This window comes from Gossypium hirsutum, chromosome A04 (assembly GCF_007990345.1).
Source record: "Gossypium hirsutum isolate 1008001.06 chromosome A04, Gossypium_hirsutum_v2.1, whole genome shotgun sequence".
NCBI classification, from domain to species: domain Eukaryota; kingdom Viridiplantae; phylum Streptophyta; class Magnoliopsida; order Malvales; family Malvaceae; genus Gossypium; species Gossypium hirsutum.
The window spans coordinates 63,932,250-63,955,342 of record NC_053427.1 but is presented as its reverse complement, the minus strand read 5'-3'; the positions used below and the strand labels follow the sequence as shown (position 1 = coordinate 63,955,342).

General features: G+C 32.0%; 1 long non-coding RNA gene across 1 annotated transcript; it reads left to right on the top strand.

The window, feature by feature from the left end:
• The first annotated feature begins 11,711 nt into the window (after positions 1-11,711).
• Positions 11,712-12,851, top strand: LOC121228131 (uncharacterized). Its single transcript, XR_005925602.1, has 2 exons — positions 11,712-12,100; positions 12,415-12,851. It is a non-coding gene; the product is annotated as an uncharacterized lncRNA (long non-coding RNA).
• The last annotated feature ends 10,242 nt before the right edge of the window (positions 12,852-23,093 follow it).

Genomic DNA, 23,093 nt, shown 5'->3' with positions numbered 1-23,093 from the left:
TGCTTAGGCCTAAAACCTTGGTTGAAGCTTTCTATTTAGCTAGACAATTTGAATAGATATTGAATACTTCCCCCAAAAATGGTTTCCTTACTAGTTCAAACTTTGTTTCTCAGTATGTTGTACCAACCCGTACAACAGTCACACATAGCAGACCTGTTTCAATGCCTAGTAATGTAACACCCCTTATCCGTATTTGATGTCAGAACAGGATACGAGGCATTATCAGACTCACATCACAAGCAAACGTACAATTTCGAGTCATAAATTTTCATCCAAATTAAAACCATTCATATTCAATCATAAAGTCCTTAATACGAGCCTACGAGGCCCAAAACATGCTTCAAAAGTGGCTCAAGACTAAATCAAGTACTTAGGAAATTTTTACAAAAATTAGAAAAATTTTGCTATTAACAGGGGTCACACACCCATGTGGTTTGGGACACACCCGTGTGGGCAGGCCGTGTGGCCACACACACCCGTGTCCTTAACCCGTGTAACTCTCTATTTTACAATGCATTAACAAATTGAGATCACACGGCCAAGTCACACGCCTGTCTACTAGGTCGTGTGGTTAATTTAATTTTCATAAAATAGGTGTAGACTTCACACGATCGAGGCACACGCCCGTGCCTAAGGCCGTGTCCTTCACATGGGTAAGAAACACACCCGTGTCTCTACCTGTGTGCTCAATTTTGAGCATTCTGTTTCTCAAAATTAAGGTGCAGGGGACACACGACTAGAACACATGCCCATGGGGCAGACCATGTGTCACACATGGCCTAGACATACGCTTGTGTGTCTACCCGTGTGGACAAAATAAAGGCTATCTACCAAGTCATTTTTCACCCTTATTTACACCTATACAGACACCAGTTCAGTGGCATAATCTATGGCATGCTTAAGCAACAAAAACATCCATAATCAAGGCTAAATCATATCATTTATTACCAACACTTAACATATTTACTATAGCATAATTTACCAAATCAATTCATACCAAACTCACATTCACAAGTATCAACATGAATGCTTTCATCATGCATGATTCTACTTAGATTTCCTAGCACACCAAAGGACCCATCTCATCGATTTCACAACAAGTCATTTAACCATAATAAACACATAGCAACCTATTACAAAACACAAAAACAAGAAGGCATTAACACATATACTTATATAAATGGGATTACAATCATTTTAGCCAAAATAAACCATTTACATGGCTAAATACCAAATTACCTTAAACAAATATAAGCCAATACATTTGGCCAAATCAAATGACACATATAACAAAATGACCAAGTCCTTATACATGTCATACTCTCAAAATGTTTTAAAATCATCGGTACCCAAAAGACAGTTTGATAATGTGATGCGACTTTCGACGATCTCCAATCCCAAGCTAGCTTGGTGACACTATAAAACATTGAAAATAAAATGGAGTAAGCTATATAGCTTAGTAAGCTCGTATGAAGAAATAAGCAACCTTACCATACATTAATCATGCAAGTAACATAACATAAGATAACATAATTTACCATAATCTCATGATCATAATTCACTTCCATCATAACTTACCTTGAAATCATCATTTCACGAAATAATAATCATAAGCTTCGAGTACATACCTGTACCATCTCGTAACAAATTTACACTTATTCTCATCTTTGACATACCCGTGAACCACTTGGAATAATAATATCAGACACTTGGGAATCTTGCACACTAAGTGCACAATATGTAGCCAATACTACCTCAATCCCATATTGCATAATTTCTTGCTCTCAAGCTAATCAACGGGCCTGCTCACATAAGCTGTCAGTCAATACGTAGCTACTCGGTGCTGCTCATACAATTTGTCAAGTAACCACAACATATGCCAGTATACTCAACCACTGGTAGGACGTACGAGACCAACACCTGGATAACATGATCACATAAAATATGGTAACCCTAGTGACATGTCACTTGTATCCTATTCTATTCCTAAGGTTAAAACAGGGATTTCTTGCTTATCAAACCATCATCGAACTTGTCTGTAAATTTAAACTCGTCCCCACAATTAATCATATATTTCATGCAATATTAAAGCATTTAAATACAATTATATCAAAGCTTATTTAACATACGAACTTACCTCGGTTACAAAAATGGCTATCAGTTCGATTTAGTCCTCAACCTTGTTCTTTCCCCGGTCTAAAATTGAACTTCATTTTTCTTGATCTGTAATATCAAATGTAACTTATTTAATCATCACATTATTCAATTCAGCCCAAAAAACACACTATTGCAAAAACTACATCTTTACCCCTAACTTTTGGCATTTTTACAATTTAGTCCCTAGGCTCGTAAAATGAATTTCTTTCAATTTCCTCACAACCCAAGCCTAGCCAAACCTTTTTCATGCTCATGACAGCCCACATTTTTCATTTATTCACACTTTTCTACTCATTTTATAGACTTTTACAAATAAGTCTCTATTTGTCGTTTTTACTGAAAATCACTTTACAAAAGTCATTTAAAAACAACAAACATGCATTTTCTACCATCAAACATCAAAATACACACATTTTCTTTCAAATTAGTCCTTGAAATAGCTAAATCAAGTTACAACGATCTCAAAAATAAAAAAAATCGTTAAAAATGAGACAAGAACAGACTTACAATTGAGCTTGAATGGCCAAAACCCTAGCTATGTCTTCTTCTTGTGAAATTCGGCCATGGGGGACTAATTTGAAAAAGATGACATCTTTTATTTGTTAAATTTTATCTTTATTTACCAAATGACTAAAATGCCTTTAATGAAAAACTTCAAAATTTCACCTAACCATGTACATTTTTGTCCACCCTAGAGTATAATGGTCTAATTACCATTTAAGGACCTCTAATTTAAGGATTCATAGCAATTAGACACTTTTAACATAGAGAACTCAAGTTTTGCACCTATTGCAACTTAGTCCTTCTAGTCAAATTGGACACTCAATCGATAAAATTTCTTAACGAAATTTTCACACAATTATTCTATCATGCTGTAGACCTTAAGTCCTTAAACCACTGTTCTGATTAGACCCAAAAACGGGCTATTACAAGTAATATTGGTTCTGCCAATGGCCCAAGTGCTACAAAGAGGTCCTCCAAAGGGATCAGTCTTGTATTGATGAATGAGAGGAAACAAAAGGGGTTGTGTTTTTGGTGTGGTGTCAAGTATCATGTTGGCCACAAGTGTGTAAAAGAGAAGTTATATGAAGTCTTAATTGACACACAATCTGATGGAGATGGTGAAGAATTCCAAGAATGCACTAAACATTTGGGTGAGCCTCCTGTAATAGCCCATTTTTAGTGAAATTAGAACAATGGTTTCTGGACCACAAATTCGAGCCAGAAAGAAAATTTATTTTAATATTATTTCATGGTCTGTATTATGATGGGAATGTTATATAAAAATTCTGATAAGAAAATTTTTACCAATTATGTGCTTAATTATGGAAAGGACAAAATTGTATAAAATGCAAAAGTTGAGTTCTAATAGCTATAAGTATCAAATAGATATGGAATTCAAAACTTGAGGTCCTTATATGGTAATTAGAATATTAAATAAACGTTAGTAGATATTTTTGGTGATTCATCTATGGAAAATTAGAAAAAGAAAATGATGAAATTGGAAAGTTGAAAAATTAAAGATGATAAATAAAATAAATATCAAATAACATCATTATATATCATCTTCTTCCCCAAAATTTACATGGAAACCCTAAGAGAGAGAAATAAAACTAATCAAGCTTAATTAGGTATGAATTCTTGTCCTGTTTTTAGTAATTTTTATATTTTTGATATTGGAATAGCTTAATCTATCTATTTTGGGGATTAATTTGAAAAGATATCAAAGTATAGAAATTTTTCCATGGATGAATATGCTGAATATTGAAATTTATGGTAGAAAATGAAAGGCTATTAATAGATGAACAACTTTTTTAAAGTGAATTTTCATGAAATTGTAATTTAGGAACTAAATTGTAAAGATGTCAAATTCATGGAAAATTTCTGATTTTTATGAAATATATGTGCTGTAAATATTATATGTAAAAATCAGTTAGGCTTGGAATACAGATTAAATTGTATGAATTTCATTTTTTGAGCCTAGGGACGAAATTTTCATTTATGAAAAGTACGTGGGCAAAATGGTAATTTTGCCTAGGGTGTGAATTGAATGTAAATGAGAATGAAATGAATTAAATTAACGTTAAATTCTTTTATATAGATCCGGAAAGACCTAATACTGAGTTGGATCAAGGAAAACAAAAAGTTTCAGATTAGTAGATTCTTATATACGAACAAGTATCGAGGTAAGTTCGTGTAACTTAATTGTGATTATATATTTGAATTGATTTAAATGATTTGTATGTAAATTGTGTATTGGCCATGTATATGAAATTTGATTACATGTTTGGAAAATACTCGATAAACGTTAAATCCTGTATGAATGAATGAAATTCGATTGGATACAGGGTTTTGTTTCCCAAAATGATAGTGGTCCTGCATATGTTGCGGACATACTGTAGATTGAAAGAGCGTACTGTTATAAGCCCTTTCAAGCTTCTCATTAAATGCTCTTCGAAGCATCCTGATTGGTTGTGACCCTACATGTGTTGTGGGCGCAACACAACTCTTTGTAAGCATTCCGTTATATGACTCTTCGTGAGCTTCCCGATTAAAAGCTCTTTATGAGCTTCCCGTTAGTGTTCACTTGAACTTCCCATTAAATTGCTATCCGATGCTTCTTGATTAAATGCTATTTGGAGCTACCCATTATAGGCTCTTTGTGAGCTTCCCGTTAATAAGCCCGGATAAGCTTCCCGTTACATGGCTCACATGAGCTTCCCGTTACTATGCTTGAAAGAGAGCTTTCTGTTTAAGTGCTCATAAAAGCACTTCCATATATGAATTGATGGATTTATAATATTGTACAATTCAAGTGTATTACTCAAATATCCATCGAGATTTCAAATGATTCAACGGGTGAAATTCTGACATGAGAACATATGAAATCAAGATGAATCAGTACTTCTATATACATGAATACATGAGACTAGATATTTATATTTGGTGAGCTCATCCTTATTGTTCATATTTACATGAAATAAGTGACTAACATGTTTGTTGAAGTTATGTGTTAAGAAAATGGTCATATAGTTTTGGATGCATGTTTGTATGCTTACTTTTAATTATTATGATTGGTAAGTAAATTTCTGTTAAACAAACATACTAAGCATTAAATGCTTACTAGGTTTTATTTCCTCTATTTTATAGTGCTCAAAAGCTCATAAAGGTTAGAGATTGGTTGGAGAATCATCACACTATCCACCAGTTCGTTTTAGTATAAATAGTAAACTTATTTTGATATAATGGCATGTATAGACTAACTTTGCCAATGTTTGGCATATAAATGGGTATTTGTAATCTAGCCATTGGAATGGCTAGTGATGGTATGTTTTGGTATATTATTATAAGGTTATATCATGCTTAATATATATATGGTATGGTTAGATTGAATTAGGGTAAAATATATGTTTTTAGTAAAAGGTAAGTTTGCGTATATGAATGTATGTGATGTTATATTATGCATGTTAATGATGTTTGCTTGGTTTAATACTTGGAATTGGTTGGTATATATGTACAAGTTTTGTTGTAGGTTAATGGAAAATTTTGAGTGAGAAATAAAGCTAGGAAATGGCTTTATTTTGTCCACACAGGTAGACACACGAGCGTGTGTCTTGACCCTGTATGACACACAGCCTAGCATATGGACATGTGGTTTGGTTGTGTGTCCCCTGCCTCTTAAAATTGAGAAACAAAATGCTTAGAATTAGGCACACGGGCAGAGCCACGGGCGTGTGTCTCAGCCGTGTGTGACACATGACCTAGAACACAGGTGTGTGTCTTGGCCGTGTGAATCATGCACCTAATTTTTGAAATTTAAATTAACCACACGGTCTAGCACACAGGCGTGTACTAGGCCATGTGGCACAAGTCAGAAAGTTACACGGGCTGGGACATGGCCATGTGTCTCACATCGAATGCCCACACGGCCTGAGATATGGGAATGTCACCTGGCCGTGTGATGTCACCTGGCCGTGTGAGCCACACGATCTACTCACATGGGTGTGTGACCCCTGTATATAAGCAAAATTTTAAAATTTTGTGAAAAATTCTTTAAGATCCCAATTTAGTCCTAACTTGTTTCTAATCCTTAAATTAGGCCTCGAGGGTCCATTCAAGGGATAATATGACTATTTTCAGATATGAATAGTAAATGACATGAATTATCTGTAATTGTTCTGAAAATTTTGGTAATGCTCTGTAACCCTGTTCCGACGACGGATACGAGTTAGGGGTGTTACATATCCCATTGATGAATAACCTCAAGACTTGATGGTATCATTGCATGCCATAAAGGTATCCTAAGGTCCACACACCATGAGGTTTGAAGCTCTAGTAGGAACTACTAAGGCCATTGTCTTGGTGGATTTGGGCAGTACTCATAATTTTATAGATTTCAAGTCGGTGAGTAGCTGCCATTACCTATCTGTTAGTAAGAGTAGTTCAAAGTGATAATGGTAGATAAAAGGAGCTTGATGACTAGGGGGTACTTGCAAGAATGTTCAATGGAAAACTCAAGGCTTCGAGTTTGTCACAAACTTTATGTTTTTCCAACTAAATGGGTGCGACATGGTTCTAGAGATACAATGGTTACTCTCTTTAGGATCTATCACTTGGAATTTTGGCTTTTTGACAATTTAGTTTGGTTAAGGTGAAAGCTTATGCATTCTAAAAGGAATTTTACCTGGCAGTATACAAATCATGTCAACAAGTCAATCTAATACGGGTCTTCTTATGGCTAATCAGCATTTATGCCCTTACACCATACTCATGGTTTCTACAACTCAACTTGCAATAACACCCTCTCCACTTGTACACAGGGATTTATAGAAGCTCTTAAAAGAATTTCCTGACATTTTTTGCACTCCTACTTGCCTACCACCACCAAGGCCCCAAAAACATAGAATTCATTTGCAGGATGAAAGTGTAGTGGTTAAGATTAAATCCTATATATATCTTACTGTCCAAAAGTTAGAGATAGAAAATATCATCCAAGAGATGTTGCACACATGGGTGATTAGGGATAGCACAAGTTCCTTTGCTTCTCTAATAGTGACAGTGAAGAAAAAATATGGAAGTTTGAGGCTTTGCATGGATTATAGACAGCTAAATCAGCTGACTATTAACGATAGGTTCCTCATTCCTATCATTGAAGAACTATTGGATAAATTAAAACATGCTCAAATTTTCTCAAATCTTGATCTTCAATCAGGATATTACCAAGTAAGAATGCATAAAGCTGATATCCACAAAACTTCTTTCAAAACTTATGAGGAGGATTATGAGTTTCTAGTGATGCCCTTTGGCTTCACTAATGCCCCATCAACTTTCCAAGCACTCATGAATGCCATTTCAATCAGTTCTTATGAAAAACATTTTTGGTTTTCTTTGATGATATTTTGGTGTTCTCAGAAAATTTGAGTGATCATTTAGAGCATATAGTTTTTAAGATACTAAGGCAATATCAGCTCTATATCAAGAAAAGCAAGTGTTCTTTTGGCACTGAGCAAGTAGAGTATTTGGGGCATATGATAGCTAATAGAACTATGGCTATGGACTAGGACAAGGTAAAATGTGTAGCAAACTGGCCAGCACCTACCTGTATCAAGGACTTAAAGAGTTTCTTAGGTCTTACTTGCTATTACAGGTGCTTTATTAGGAACAGTGGCCTCCTAGCTAGGCCACTCACCAGTCTTCTCAAAAAGAATGTATGGAAGTGGGATAAGCAAACCACTTTAGCTTTCCAACAACTCAAGGAGGCCCTTTGTTTAGCCCTCGTACTTACTTTGCCTAATTTTCAAATGGAATTCTTAGTGGATACATATGTTTCAAGTTAGGGGTAGGAGTTGTGCTTCAACAACAAGGTAAACCCATAGCCTTTTTTAGTAAAGGGTTGGAGGTAAGGCACCAGACTCTATCAATTTATAAGAAGGAAATGTTAGTTGTGTTGTTAGCAGTCAGGAAATGGCATGCCTACTTGGTAGGGAGACACTTCAAAATCATAACAGATCATGAAAGCTTGAGGTTTTTGTCTAACCAACAAGCCATCACCCGTTTTCAACAAAGATGGGTGGCAAAAATGTTGGGATACGATTATGAAATTGTTTACAGAAAAGGTTCAAACAATGTTGTAGTTGTAATACCCCTAACTCGTATCCGTTGTCGGATTAGCATTACAAGGCATTACTGGACAAAACACAGCTCAGTACATTCATATAATACATTACATGTACAAGGGTATATCAACTTCTTTCCAATAATTCTCAAACTCGAATAGCAACCATTTACTGATTCATATAAATCAAATGTGCATATGTAAACAATTCAACCAATTAAAATTTAACATACTTTATAATTCAATTACATCAATATCGTCAGCCTATTCAAGTATTTGAACCAAGCTATTATATGTCAAAACCAAAATTTGCATATGTTTCATAATTACAAAGTTCAAACTATATGGCCATCAATTCTATATCATTCGAATATTATACCATATCACCCCATACCACACAACGTAATATTCATTAGCATAAAAGATAGTAGCTAACATTACAACATGGCTAAACATACTTCTTTTACATTGCAAATTCATGCGCATATTACCATATCAAGATAGACCATTTTTTAACACAAATGTCAAATCATATCATACCTAATTCGCAAACTAAATAACATGGCTAACCATCATATATTCAACCAATCTATGAATCATTTCTAAGCATAATTATAAAATCAAAATATACCAAAATTTATATGTTAACATCATGACAAAATTACAAGTACACAACCAATTCATTTCTCACCTATTCGGCTATCAAAATTAACCACTAAAGTTATACCAATTCCACCATTCAATTTTAAATTAAATTTATCATTGCATAACCGAATACAAAAGTTAAATTGTCACTTTATGACCATCCATTTAGCTAAAAAAACATACCCAATACATATTCATTATTTACTAATAAGTAATTGAATCAAAGTAGCCATTTTACTTCTATGCCATTAACCCTTTATGCACATAACAAAAATCAAACATTATACTAATCACTTGACCTTTAAATATCAAACCACAAATAAATATGTCATATGCATATATATTTAATTTATCTATCATTAGCCGAATATGCATAAACATCATCTAGCAATTCCAAGTCAATTTACAAGATGAATTATATATCAAATTTCATGTCAGTAATGAACCACACCAAATAACCAAATTCACAAGATATAACAAAGTCATATCATAGCTTATCAAAACATGTACCACAAATCAAAAACACATCCCTTATTTAGATCATTACTCAAGCCTCAAATATTAATAAACCATAGCCGAAACATCAAAACCAAACATAACCATCATCTGATCAAAGCATAAAATCCAAGCTTAATAAAATAATAAGCCATTTTCGCATGGCTCATATTTACATACCCCAAAATCAAATATATAAACTAGCCTATACATGCCATAGGTTCAAGTTCAAACTTATAAAAGTACCAAAACAGTCGATAGTGTGATAAACTTCGCTGACGATCCTCAAGCTCGTAACTTGTCTCCAAAATCTATAAAACAGAGGCAAACATACACACACAGTAAGCTATCATAGCTTAGTAAGTCATAAGCAAATAAATAACTCATTGAGATAATCAACTCAATTTAACCAAACCAATTCATGTTATCATAATCACATTTAACTTCAAGCTTACAGTTTCATATACAACATGTCGAAATCATTTTTTAATTTTTGAAAAACGGGGATCGACTTTAAAACGAATTATGGAGTCACCACCAATCCTTTTTATTTAGGTGTGGTCAGATCACCTAATAAAGTATCTTATTTTTAAAATATTGATTTTGGCCTTCGAAATTAAAAATATAGGTTCGGGAGTTAGTTACGTACGAGGAAGGATTAGCACCTTCGTAATGCCCAAAATTGGAACCTAATTGATTAATTAATTTCCTAATGTTGAAAATTTGAAAAGATTTTAAAAATACAATCTCTTTCAAAAAATGTTTGGATAATTCGAATTGGATGCTAACATTCTCTTTTCTCGAAAGAATAAAAAATGTTAGGACATGACATTTCAAACTCTCAATACCAAGGTTATTTTATAATTTCCAAAATTCATGCATCAAAACTTTAAAAGGATATTCGGTTATTTGGTCAAATGATAAATCGAATCCCAGCACGTTAGGGCACGATTTCTCGAATTTCCAAACACGAAATATTTTCTTATTTTGAGAGGTTTTTTAAATGAGGGTGAATATAAAAGCGATGAAGTACATTTATTCGGTTTATTTAAAATAAAAAATGAAATGAACAATTTAAGGTGAATAAGTAAGCAAGCTCGATCATAAATCAATACACGAAAATACAAAAGCAAAGTAACTAATATGGAAAAGTAACTAATATGGAACATGTACATAATTAATATATTACACCATTTATCAACAATATTACAAAGGTGCAAATATGTAAATTAAAACACACAAAAACAAATAATAAACAAATGAACAATATATAAAATAAACTATATGTATATAGACAAACAATACATGCAAAACTTTGAAATTAATTATAAAATAAATAAAAATAATTAATGCATAAAATACAAAGTTTAACATACGAATGATCTTCAAAATAAGTATTATAAGAAGAAGTTTAAGATTAGTGCTATTCAAAAATAATTTACAACTAAAATGAATAAAACTATAATACAAATTATACACATGTATGCCGATATAAGAATTTAAAACTGTACATGTCAGAAAATTTTAACATAAATGAATTATATAAATATAACCGTATGAAAATATATATATATAAAAGAATATATATGAACTACTATCTATATAATATGAAATTAAAGATCATACAAAATAATTTGAAACAAGATTTATCCGTTCGCAATAATTAATATACATAAAGTGAAAAAAACTTAATATAAATAATGTATATATAAAAGGATAATAATATAGGAAAATATTTGAAACAAACAAAATATAATACCAAAATTGGATTCTTAAAAGAAACAAATAATAAATAAATAAATTTAAAAGAAGAAGTATATGAACATGTTCGAAAGGGGATTTAAATAAGTAATTCAATATAAATTATGTATATGTATATATAAATATAAATGTATGAGGATAAATATTATATAAAATTTTTTAAACATAGAATTACATGGAGAAAATTTTAAAATAATAAATTATATAATAAAACAATTCAACAATATACAAAAGAAAAAAAATGAAATTAATAAAATAGTTCAAAATAGTATGTTAAAATAATAGGTTAAAAAATGAATAATAAATAAATCTTAAGAATATAAAAACATAAACTTAAACTTAATTGAAATAAGAAACAAAATTGAAAGGATAATATATATATAAAGCAAATCATTAAAACAGAGTTGAGGATCAGAATAAAATGCGCACAAATGAGCAGCGACTTAGAATATAAATATCCCGAATCTCAAAACGCAACGTTCAAATAAGGATTAAATTGAAACAATGCGCAAATCCCAAGGAAAATGTAAAAATAAATAAAACATGATCGAGGCTTAATTAAGGATCAATGTAGTAGGAGAGGGACTTATAGCACAAATATCCCTTCACCGCGAAAACGCGCGAGTCGTGAGGGTAAACGGGTCGGGTGGTCGGGTTACATCGTGAAACGACGCCATTTCAACGCCAATACTCTCGGCTTAAAACGACAATGTTTTTAAACACATATAAAAGCTAAAATTTGCCCTAAAAATCATTTAGCAGATCATTTCATCAAAACAAAACCCTAAATCATTTTTTAAATTCTCTTAATCTCCCATGTAGACCTCGACGGCACCGAAATATGCTTCCATCTCCGCTATGGCTTCAAACGGTCCCTAGGGATCCGTCGGAGGAGCAAACGCCGACTAGATCGATGCCTAACGATAGGTAAACAAACCTTCTTTTTTTGCCTATTTGTATGATTTATTCAAACAAAATAGAAGAAAAGGAAAAAAACAAGAATGAACTAGCTTCAAATGTATTTGATTTTTTTGTATTTGATTGCTATCAATTTTTTGTGTATGTTTTTTTTGCTATTGTATTCGAAAAAAATCCAGCCCTTTTCAATTTACATTCGGTTTCTTTTATAGCTAAATAAAGAGAAAAAAGAAAAATAAAAGAAACTCCTTCGATCTCTTTTCATTATTTTCGCTACCCTTTTTTTGATGTATATTTGTTGTTGTTTTTGTCATTTTCTGCAGGTATAAAGGTCGTGGTGCTGCTAACATGGCGAGGCCGTTCATGGGAAACCATTCGTGAAAGCCCGATTCTCTGGCTGGCTGCGGTGCTAGCATGTTCCAGAAACCTCTAGGGTTTCTAGTACTCTCAAATTGTTGGGCCCCTTTGGGCTGTTTTGGGCTTGTTTTAGCAGTGGGCTATTGTAACTTGGGCTAGGGATTAAGTTGGGGGTTTTGGGTGTAATGAGATTTTGGGTTAAGGTCTAGGCTAATAGATTTAGGTTTTATTTTGGGTTTCAATTTGGGTCTCAGGTTTGGGCCATTGGTTTGTAATGATGGACTATGGATTTTTATTATTTTGGTTTTATTAATGTTTTTTGTTTTCTGTAATGGGCCCGGGCAGATTGGGCCTTCTACACAACATATACTTTCATATATATAAACTTTATCTTGGCTGAATATACATATCTATTATCATAGTATCATTCAATTTCAAAGGTATAATATCATTATATAACCGAATATATATATACACACTCATATGCATAAACTCATGAATCAAACTTTAATATCACATACTTATTCATAACATGTGGTTGAATATACTTCACAAATACACATATATTTACATTAACATCATGTATAATTTGCATCACATATCAAATAATCAACTTACCTTATTTTCAAATAAGTAATCAACTATCACATACCTGTTCACTTTAGCTCAATTTACACATTCGATCTAAACTAATCATTGCTCGTTGAACCATTTGGAATTGAATAGGATACTCGAATAATCACACATATCGTACAATGCTAATATCTTAGACGTGGTCTTACATGTAATCACATATCGATGCCACTGTCCCAGACAAGGTCTAACATGTAATCACTTATCGATGCCAACATCCCAGACGTGGTCTTATATGAGAACACATATCGAAAATCCTATGTCATGACATATGTATCTTAGCTATCCTAAGGTTCATACGAGGCTTTCGGATGTCAAAAGTCGATCGAATCGAACTCATACACATAGCTTTCAAGCTTTTTCATATTCAGATTCCACATATATATAGTATCACATTATTCATTTCAGCATATATAGTTCATATTTAATCAAATAAATAGCATCTATTTGCTTATAAACTTACTTCGGACAACGAAAATCGGAACGAAACGATTAGTCAACAACTTTTGTTTTTCCCTGATCCAAATCAGATTTCTTTGGTTCTTGATCTAAACATATTCAAATTAAACCCATTCAAACATAATTTCATTCAATTTAATCCAAAAACACATAATGGGAAAATTACCATTTTGCCCCTGACATTTCACACTTTTTACAATTTAGTCCAAATTGCACAAAACACAAAAATCCAAAATTTGAATATACTATGCTTAGGCCGAATTTTCCTTATGTTCATAAAAGTCCATACATTTCATTTATTTCATATTTTAGTCCCTCAATTTATTATTTTTGCAATTTAGCCCTAATTAGTCAAATTTATCAAAAATTCCAAACAGAACATATTAATCCAAAACATATCTTTCATAATTCATCATCTAACATCACAAAGCTCAATTACTTATCAATGGCATAACTCAAAATATTCATCAAAATCAGAAATTCAAGCATGGTCTTTGTACATTACACTGCAACGATATCAAAAACGTAAAAATTATAAAAAAAAACCAAGCTAGTTACATACCTTAATCAAGCTAGTCTTTGGCCAAACCCTTAAAAGCTTTATTTTTCTTTCTTTATTTTTTTTATTCAGTCAAACCAAGAAGATGAACACCTGGGTTTTGATTTTATGTTTTATCTTATTATAACTTAATAATCATTTTACATATTTAACCTTTAAAATAAAATATAAAACCATTATAATTCTTGGCCAAAACTGTCCATATCATGTTCTCATTGACAAATTTCATTACAAATACTACAAATTATAAAGACACATTCAATTCGGCCTTAACACATTAAACCATTAATTTTTCATTTTACGCAGTTAAGCCCTTTTTATTAAATCAGCACTCAAACGACAAAATTAAAATAAAAAATTTCACAGATATAAATTCACACATAATAAACATAGAAAATATTTTTAAATATTTTTCTGACTCGGATTCGTGGTCCCGAAATCACCGTTCCGAATAGGGTCTAAATCGAGCTTTTACAGTAGCTGATACACTTTCGAGGGTAAAGTCTATCACCACTGGTCAACTGTGGCAATTGACAAGAGTCACCGTGGTTTCTGAGCTGCTGAGCAAGGTACAAGCCCTCTATCTTTCTGATCCTAAACTTCATAAACTATATGCAGAAGTCTAAAATCAATCATTACCACACCCCAAGTATGCATGGGATGGGAAGTTCCTAAAAAGAAAAGGAAAGATAGTGGTAGGCAGTGATGAGGGAATTAAAAGGGCCATCTTCCACCATTTTTATGCTAGTGCTATTGGGGGTCATTCTGGTGTTGCTGCTACCAGAAATCGAATGGCTTCTCTACTGTACTAGAAAGGGATGTCTAAAGATGTTAAGGCCTAGACTAAAGAATGTCCCACATGCCAAAAATGTAAATATGAGACTCTAACCAAATTAGGATTGTTACAGCCATTACCAATACTAGACAGGGCCTGGTTTTCTATTAGCATGGATTTCATCGAGGGACTTCCAAACTCTAAGGGGAAACATGTAATTTTGGTTATGGTGGATCGCCTTACTAAATTTGGACACTTCTTAGCCTTATCTCATCTCTATGTAACCTTGATTGTGGCTCATAAATACTTGAATCACATCTTCAAGTTGCATGGCCTTCCTGACCTCATAATATCAGATAGAGATAGAATATTTGTCAGCAACTTCTGGCAGGACCTTTTCAAGAGGGTGGGAACTAAGTTGCATGTTTCTACTGCATATCACCTTGAAACTAATGGGCAAACAAAAGTGCTAAACAGATGGTTGGAGGGATATTTGAGGTGCATGACTAGGGAAAGGCCTGGTGATTGGCTTATTTGGCTCCCCTTAGCAGAATGGTGGTACAACTCCACTCATCATTCTGCCATTCGTACCACCTCATATGAAACAATATATGGTTAAGCTCTCCCACATCATGTACCCTATTTGGCAGGAGACTCTCTTATAATTATAGTGGACAGGACCTTGCAACAAAGGAGACTGCTAGGAAGATGGTGCAATTCCACTTAAAGAGAGCCTAGGATCGAATTAAACAACAAGCTGATAAACATAGAACTGAAAGAAAATTTGGGAAGGTGATTTGGTCTACCTGAGAATACAACCATATAGGCAACACTCTGTTAAAAGAAGATAGAGCGAGAAGCTATCTCCCAAGTATTTTGGACCTTTTCTAGTAATAGCTCGGGTAGAAAAAGTTGCTTACAAGCTACAACTTCCTCCTGGTTCCAAAGTGCATCCAATATTTCATGTTTCCCAACTTAAAAAGCATATAGGAGCAGCTCTTGTGCAAAATGTGTTGCATGTAGTCGATGTTAGTGGAACATGGATCAAAGAATCAGTTAGGATATTGGACCATCACATGGTACGAAAAGGGCATCAAGTAGCTACTGAGGTTCTGGTAGAATGGACCAATACATTTCCTAAAGGATTCCCTTAAGTAGATCAAAGCCAAGTTTCCTAAATTCGATCCTTAAGGACAATTATTGTTTCAGAGATGGAGTAATTGTTATGAGCTTAAAAGTTAAATAATGGAAATAGTGCAATTTTGGCTGTAAGTGAAACAAGGCGCATTGGAGTTTCGGTTTAAACGGAGCGGTATGTAATAATCAACTTTTGAACCATTATTTTGTTTTTTTGCTTTCCTTGTTTCTTTCTTTGTCCTTTTAAACCAGTGTCTTGTAACACCACTATGTCAAACGACACTCGTATGTATTTTTCGAAAATTTGTGCAAATATAAAGAGATAAAACTTGTAGATGATGAAACATGGAGACTATGATACAACACATCTTCAGTCCAATCCCAATATTTTTCGAAGTCTCCAAACTAACCGCAACAAACTCACTCTCTCTTGGCAGTACACATTCAACTTTGACATCACTGAAATCTCTCAAAAAAAAAAACAATCCTTGAGATCTTTGAAATCTCTTTAAAAACCATTTCTTCTGATCTTTGAAGTACCGCATGATGAAGTTAAAAAATTCAAGGCACTAAAGTTCAAAAAGAAATTGTAAAGTAAAAATAATGGAGAAAAATATTAAATCCCATGACATGAATGCACCAAATTTGTTTGAGCTCCATGACTTACGAGCAGGCTGAATGGGAGATGTGAGTTTAAAAACTTAAAGGTCAAAATAATAATATCCTAAATATTTTTATTCATTAATTTAAATTAATTAAGAGATAAATAATAAAAATTTATATTATTATTGATTAAAAATAAAATAATTAAGTGATAATATCAAATAATTATTTTATCTTTAATTAATTAAATTAATAAGAGAAAAATAATAAACAAAAGAGTTTAAAACTTTATAAAACAATTAAATTCTATTAGAACTCTACTTTTTTTATTGAAGTAATTGGCATTAGGAGCCTATTAATTTTCTAGAGAAATCTTTAAAGAAGTCAAAGAACTTTAAAAAATACGAAGAATTAGTTTTGAAGAAAAAATATCCAATTCTAATTCAATTGTGGGCAAGAAGACAAAAATTTTTTTTCTAAAGAACCCACCTTTCGGTTTAAATTAATTAAATTAATTGAAAAAAAGGAGGTTCAAACTTGTTTCAAGAATAAGTTACCACGGCCTTTGAAGTGATCCACAGCTAACTAATACCAAATCCAAATGACCTTTGGATTAAAGTTAAATAAAAAAAAAGAATCAAAGGAGTCTTCTTTATAAATAAATCCTAAGATTGTAATTTTTTTTAAAATTATCAATAAATTTACATCTAAATTTTTAAGTAAACTTTTTACTCAAAATTTACATGGACATTTGATCTAAAAGGTAATCCATATTATACCAAATTTAGCTAGTAATACTTCGATAGTTGACTTCAATAATATTATAGTATAACAAAGATTGTGGAACATTTATGTTTTTATATTATATTTTTTATTTTGTAAAATTTATATTTTAATGGGGAAGAATCCACTTACATGAGTGTAAAATTAGAGTAATTTTACATATTTTAATATCTTTTTGTATAATTGATATTTTAAACATCTAAATGTTAAATTTAGTAAGATATTTGTACTTATCATGCATGTGAGTTTTTGAATCGATTCGATATCTCTTTCATTTTGATCTAAAATATTGTGTATACTAATATATATTTAATGGTTGAAAGTTTTTGTATAGAAAATAAATAGTTATAAAATTTTAAGGTATAATTGTTGAAAATACCCTCAACGTTTATGAATTTTTGAGTTTGAGCCCTTAACTCTTTTTTTTTTTTGAGATTGACAGATGCACTTCACGCTCTCAATTAACCATTTAAATTATAGTAAAAATCAAAGCAAACTCATTTCTAAACCTGCAATGGTGATGGGTGTAATGGTGTAAAAAAACAAACATCACTAAGAAGCAAATAATGGAGAACATAGGCCATTTATTTAAATTATCCTAATTCAGAAGCATAGTTCTTTGTCATTCTTGGCTTTGTTTTCCTCTGTTTTCTTCAAGTACTCTGTCAAATTTTTACTGTTTTGTTCAATCTTTTTCAACATTACCAAACAAACAAAAGAAGAATCGACTACAAACAAGGAACAAAAGAAAATTGGGTACGCTACTTTTGAGAAGCTTGGTTATGGAACCATTGAGTTTAGGAGCGGAAGCCATGGTTAGAGGTGAGCAAAACTCGATTCGACTCTAAAAAATCTAAAAAAATTCGAATTTCAAGTTAAACGAATCGAGTTATTCGAGTTAATCGAGTTATTCGAGTCAACTCGAATTTTTTTTCGAGTTTCGAGTTCGAATCGAGTTAAGTTTTCGAATTCGAATAACTCGAATAATTCGAATATTAAATTATAATATTTTATATTTTTACCCCAAACTCTCAAACCTTTTTACTTTTCCCTCAAAACTTTTACTCCTTCCCACTTTCCCCCCAAAACTTTTACTCCCCTTCCATCCCAACCCCCAGTCTACCCAAAATCTATTTCTCACAAAAATTTTGCTCTCCCATTTATTTTTTCTCAAAATTTTACTCCCAAAAACCCTCAAAACTTTTTATTTTCCCCTAAAGTTTTTACTTCCTCCCACTTTCCCCCTAAAATTTTTATATTATTTATATTATTTAATTGTTTAGTCATATTGAATATTTATATTAAAATTGAATTATTAATTATGCCATTAAATATTCATGTTAAAATTTTATATTGGTATCAATTTCACATTTTATCTTTAAAATAACTTTTATTAAAAAATCACATTTTTACGTTTAATATATTTTTTAATTCCAAATACATAGTGACACGAATCTGAAGATAATTGAAACAACTAAGCAAGCAAAGAAGCTAACCCAGTAGCCGAAACGGCGGATTCCCCAGCTACATTACAATACCTCGCTCCTTGTACAGGAGCTACTTTGGCTGAATATTTTATGTATCGTGAACAACACACCTTAATCATTTATGATGATCTTTCCAAGCAAGCACATGCTTATTGCCAAATGTCTCTTCTATTACGAAGACCGCCGGGTCGTGAAGCTTATCCAGGAGATGTTTTTTATTTGCATTCGTGCCTTCTAGAAAGAGCCGCTAAATCAAGTTCTCAGTTAGGTGAAGGAAGTATATAAAAGATTAATAAATAAATTATGAGGTGATGAAAGTTAATAAAAATTTTGATTGAGATAGACAAATTTTATTACGATGGGTGACAGTGGTTATAAGGACTCAAAATTATTTTTTAAAATTTAACTCGAACAAATATATTCGATTTGATTCTATTCAAATTCCATCTCACTTGACTCGATTCGAGAAAATTTTAAATCAAATTAGGATGATAAAATATGATTCGTAAACTCGATTAACTCGAAATTTTTTCATTTGATTCGATTCGATTCGATTCGATCGAACGCTCATCCCTAGCCACGACAGATAAAATGAGACCTTTCCTTGCAATTTCGGCTGTAATTGTTTTTGTATTGGTTGGTTTTGGTTTAGAAGTGGGGGATGGCGATTTGCCTTGTTTCCTATGAACTGCATACAAGTTTGAAGAAGCAAACTGGTTGATTGTTACAATCAGTGTCATTAAAACACTTTGTGCTATAAAACCCATTGCACAACCTTATACCATTGTCTTCTTTTAGAAATGATCAACCTTTATAGTATTTACAAAAAGATGCTACATTCTATCAATTTGGCATTTGTTGATGGGCACTCTAAAGCTTGCAATAAAAATGAAAAATTTTCAAAATGGAAAAAATCAAAAGAGACAGAATTGCCTTCAACAGGAAAGAAACCAAGAGTGTGAGATGGGTTTGTTTTGGGTTTTATTGTAATTGAAATGAGTGATTGAGAGAGCGAAATACAGGTGTGCGCTTTGATGAAAATGATGGTGGGTGTTTTTATTTATTTATTTATTTATTCTTTTAACTATAACAGCAGCTAAGGGGGAGAGAGAAAGAGAGAAGAAGGCAGAAGATGGAAAAAAATGGGGAAAAAAAAATTTTGTTAAACAATTTTTTATAGATGATGTGATCGTGTTTATGTGGCATATCACATAGGCTACTTCGTTGACCTTCCGTTTGATTGACGGTCAACTCATGTTTTCCCTTAAAATTAGAATGATTTATGAAAAATCGTAAAGTTGAGGGTGTTAATCCAAAAAAAAAAGAGTTAGCGGGTCAAACCTAAAAACCCACAAATGTTGAGGGTATTTTTGACAATTAAGCTAAATTTTAATTTACTCCAAACTTAATATGCATGGAAGTTATCCGGGCCATTCAAGAAAGTTTTTTCAGCAACGTCGAACTCCACTTTAATTAGGCGAATCCAAAGTATTCTATCTCACGAGAACTTTTGGCTTTTGAGTTATACTCCCAGGGAGCAAAATGCAGTTACTAACTGCTTTGCAAAAGGAGCTTTAGGCTCTAGAGCTGATTTGTAATTTTTTGATTTTCCCCTATTATGGTTCAGAATCTCTTAAAGGTGGACTAATCTAGAGATTTTTTCTTTGATTGTACGAGTGTAACTAATTAACTGTTTCTTTGTTTCTTTCCAAAAAAAATATAATATATATATAAAATATGACGATTGAATTATAAAAATATTAATGTACCTATAATTATTAATTTTACACTAATGGATTTTTTTAATTTAACTATTTAGAAATATATAAATAATTATTTGTAGAAAGTAAAAAATATTGCGTGGTCCACCCACATAAGGCTTATATCTATCCCAACAAAATTTGCATCATGCATCACGTTCACAACAGACAAATCCCATTCCCATTTGTTTGCATCCAAGTTCCAAGTCATGTTTTTTTCTTTAAAAAAAAATCCAAGTCATGCTTTAATAATAATAATAATAATAATAATAATAACAACGATCATTATTATAAATAAAATGTTACTGTCAAAGCTGCGAGTTAATTCACAAATATACTATTTAATGTTTATATTTTTCTCAATTTAAAATTTATTCTTGTTTTAAAAACGTTAACTTTTTAAATATAATAGTCCACATATACTTTATACAGGGGCAAAGCCATAAAATTCTTTTAGGGATAGAAATTAAATTGTAATGTTATGATAATAAAAATATAATTTCACCATTTGAATAGCCTATATTTTATAATTTTTTAAAAGGATTAAATCAAAATTTTATCATTTTTAGTAGGGCCAAAGTACAATTTTATCTTTACTAATTTAAAATTTTAAAAATTTTAAAGGACTTAAATGAAAAATTTTTCATTTTAGGGCAATCGAGGCCTGTACTTGCCCCTAGATATGCCATTAACTTCATATTAATTTCTTCTGAATTTTTATTTATTTTACTTTGTGAATAAAAGTAATTTTTAAATTATCTATTGTTGACGTGTCAACAAGTACATGTGGACTACCACACTAATATTATTAAAAAATTAATATTTTAATCAACATTTCTATCAAAGAAAAATGAATTACCTCTTTTTGAAATGTTAATAATTAAATTTAGCTAAAAAAGGAAAAATGATCAAATTGATAAAAGGCTAAATTAGGCATATATGCAATAAAAAATTATTTGGTCTTTTAGGCCCTTTTTTTAATTAGGGAATAAGTCATTTTTTAAAAGAGAAAGGAAAAACATGCCCATAAGGACCCGCTTTTTGCCAACGGTCAATTCCAACGGTTTTTTGAACGTTGGCTGGAAACAGTAAAAATATTTAAAGGGCCCAACGATCATTTTTTTCTATAAATATCATCCCATTTTCATTTTTTTTCACTTAAATCTAACTCTTTTGATTCTTTCTAAACTCTCAACTCTCTTAATATCTCTCAATTTTCTCAAGTTCTGTTCTAAATTTTATGATTCGCTTGTTTAAAAATATATTTTTTAATTATTTCGTATTTTATTTGTTTTGATTAAATTTTCACGAATGCTAACCTCTTTGATTCGTTCCGATAACAAGCACATTTTCGCCACTTAAGCGATAACGATAAGACAAAATTTTAAATTTCGTTATTTTCAATTAAGTTAAATTTAAAGTTTTTATTTTTAAAAATATTTTAAATTAATTTATTTTGTCTATATAAATAGGCGGATGATCGTTTTTTGCAGGGGTTTATGCATAATTTGTCAAAGAGCTTAGATATCGAAATTCGTTGTTACTTGCAAGATACGAGATTTTTGCATGCATCTCGCATGCTCGGGGGATACAAACTTGGTCCTACAATCATCAATGCGTTGGTGGAAAGATGTATGCCCAAGATACATATTTTCCATCTTCAATACGGCGAGTGTAGAATCACACTCGAGGACGTAGTTTTACAACTAGGTTTATCGGTGGATGGGCCAGTCGTTATGGGGTCAGTGGTCGTTCCCAACAAAGAGGACCTCTACGAGGCATTTTTGGGGAAGGTGCTGAATAGGTTTTATAGTGGTCGAATACATATTAACAGTTTGGAAACGAATTTCAAAGATCTTCCTAAGGACGTGTCTAATGTCGTCAAAGAACAATACGACTGAGCATTCATCCTTAAGCTAATCAGGGGCATCTTAATGCCCAATAAATATTGAAATTTGGTACACATAAGGTGGCTACTACACCTAGTTGACTTTAAAGAAAGCGAACAACTGAATTGGGAATTAGCCGTGTTGGCCATGTTGTACCATGAATTGTGTTGAGCGACGAAACCGGATAAGATGTCAATATGTGATTGTCTACTCTTATTGCAATCATGGGCTTGGTAGCAGCTACTATTTCTTCGTCCCCGAGTGAATGACCCGTACACGTTCCCATTGTGACAAGGTAAAAATCATTTCATAATAAATATGTAGTTTGTCTAGTAATTGTTTTTTTATATGTTTGAATTAACAAATCGCCTGAATAAGTGGAACCATGGTCTGACTTACTTGGAACTACTAAAGCAGCTCAAAGATATTCGGTTACTGTTAGATCAAAGCTTGGAAGCCAAGGTTAGTTATTGATTTTTTTTTCAAACATATAATAAATACACAATGAATTTTAATTTAAAATTTCATACATAACTAAATTTACAATTGTGCACTACAGT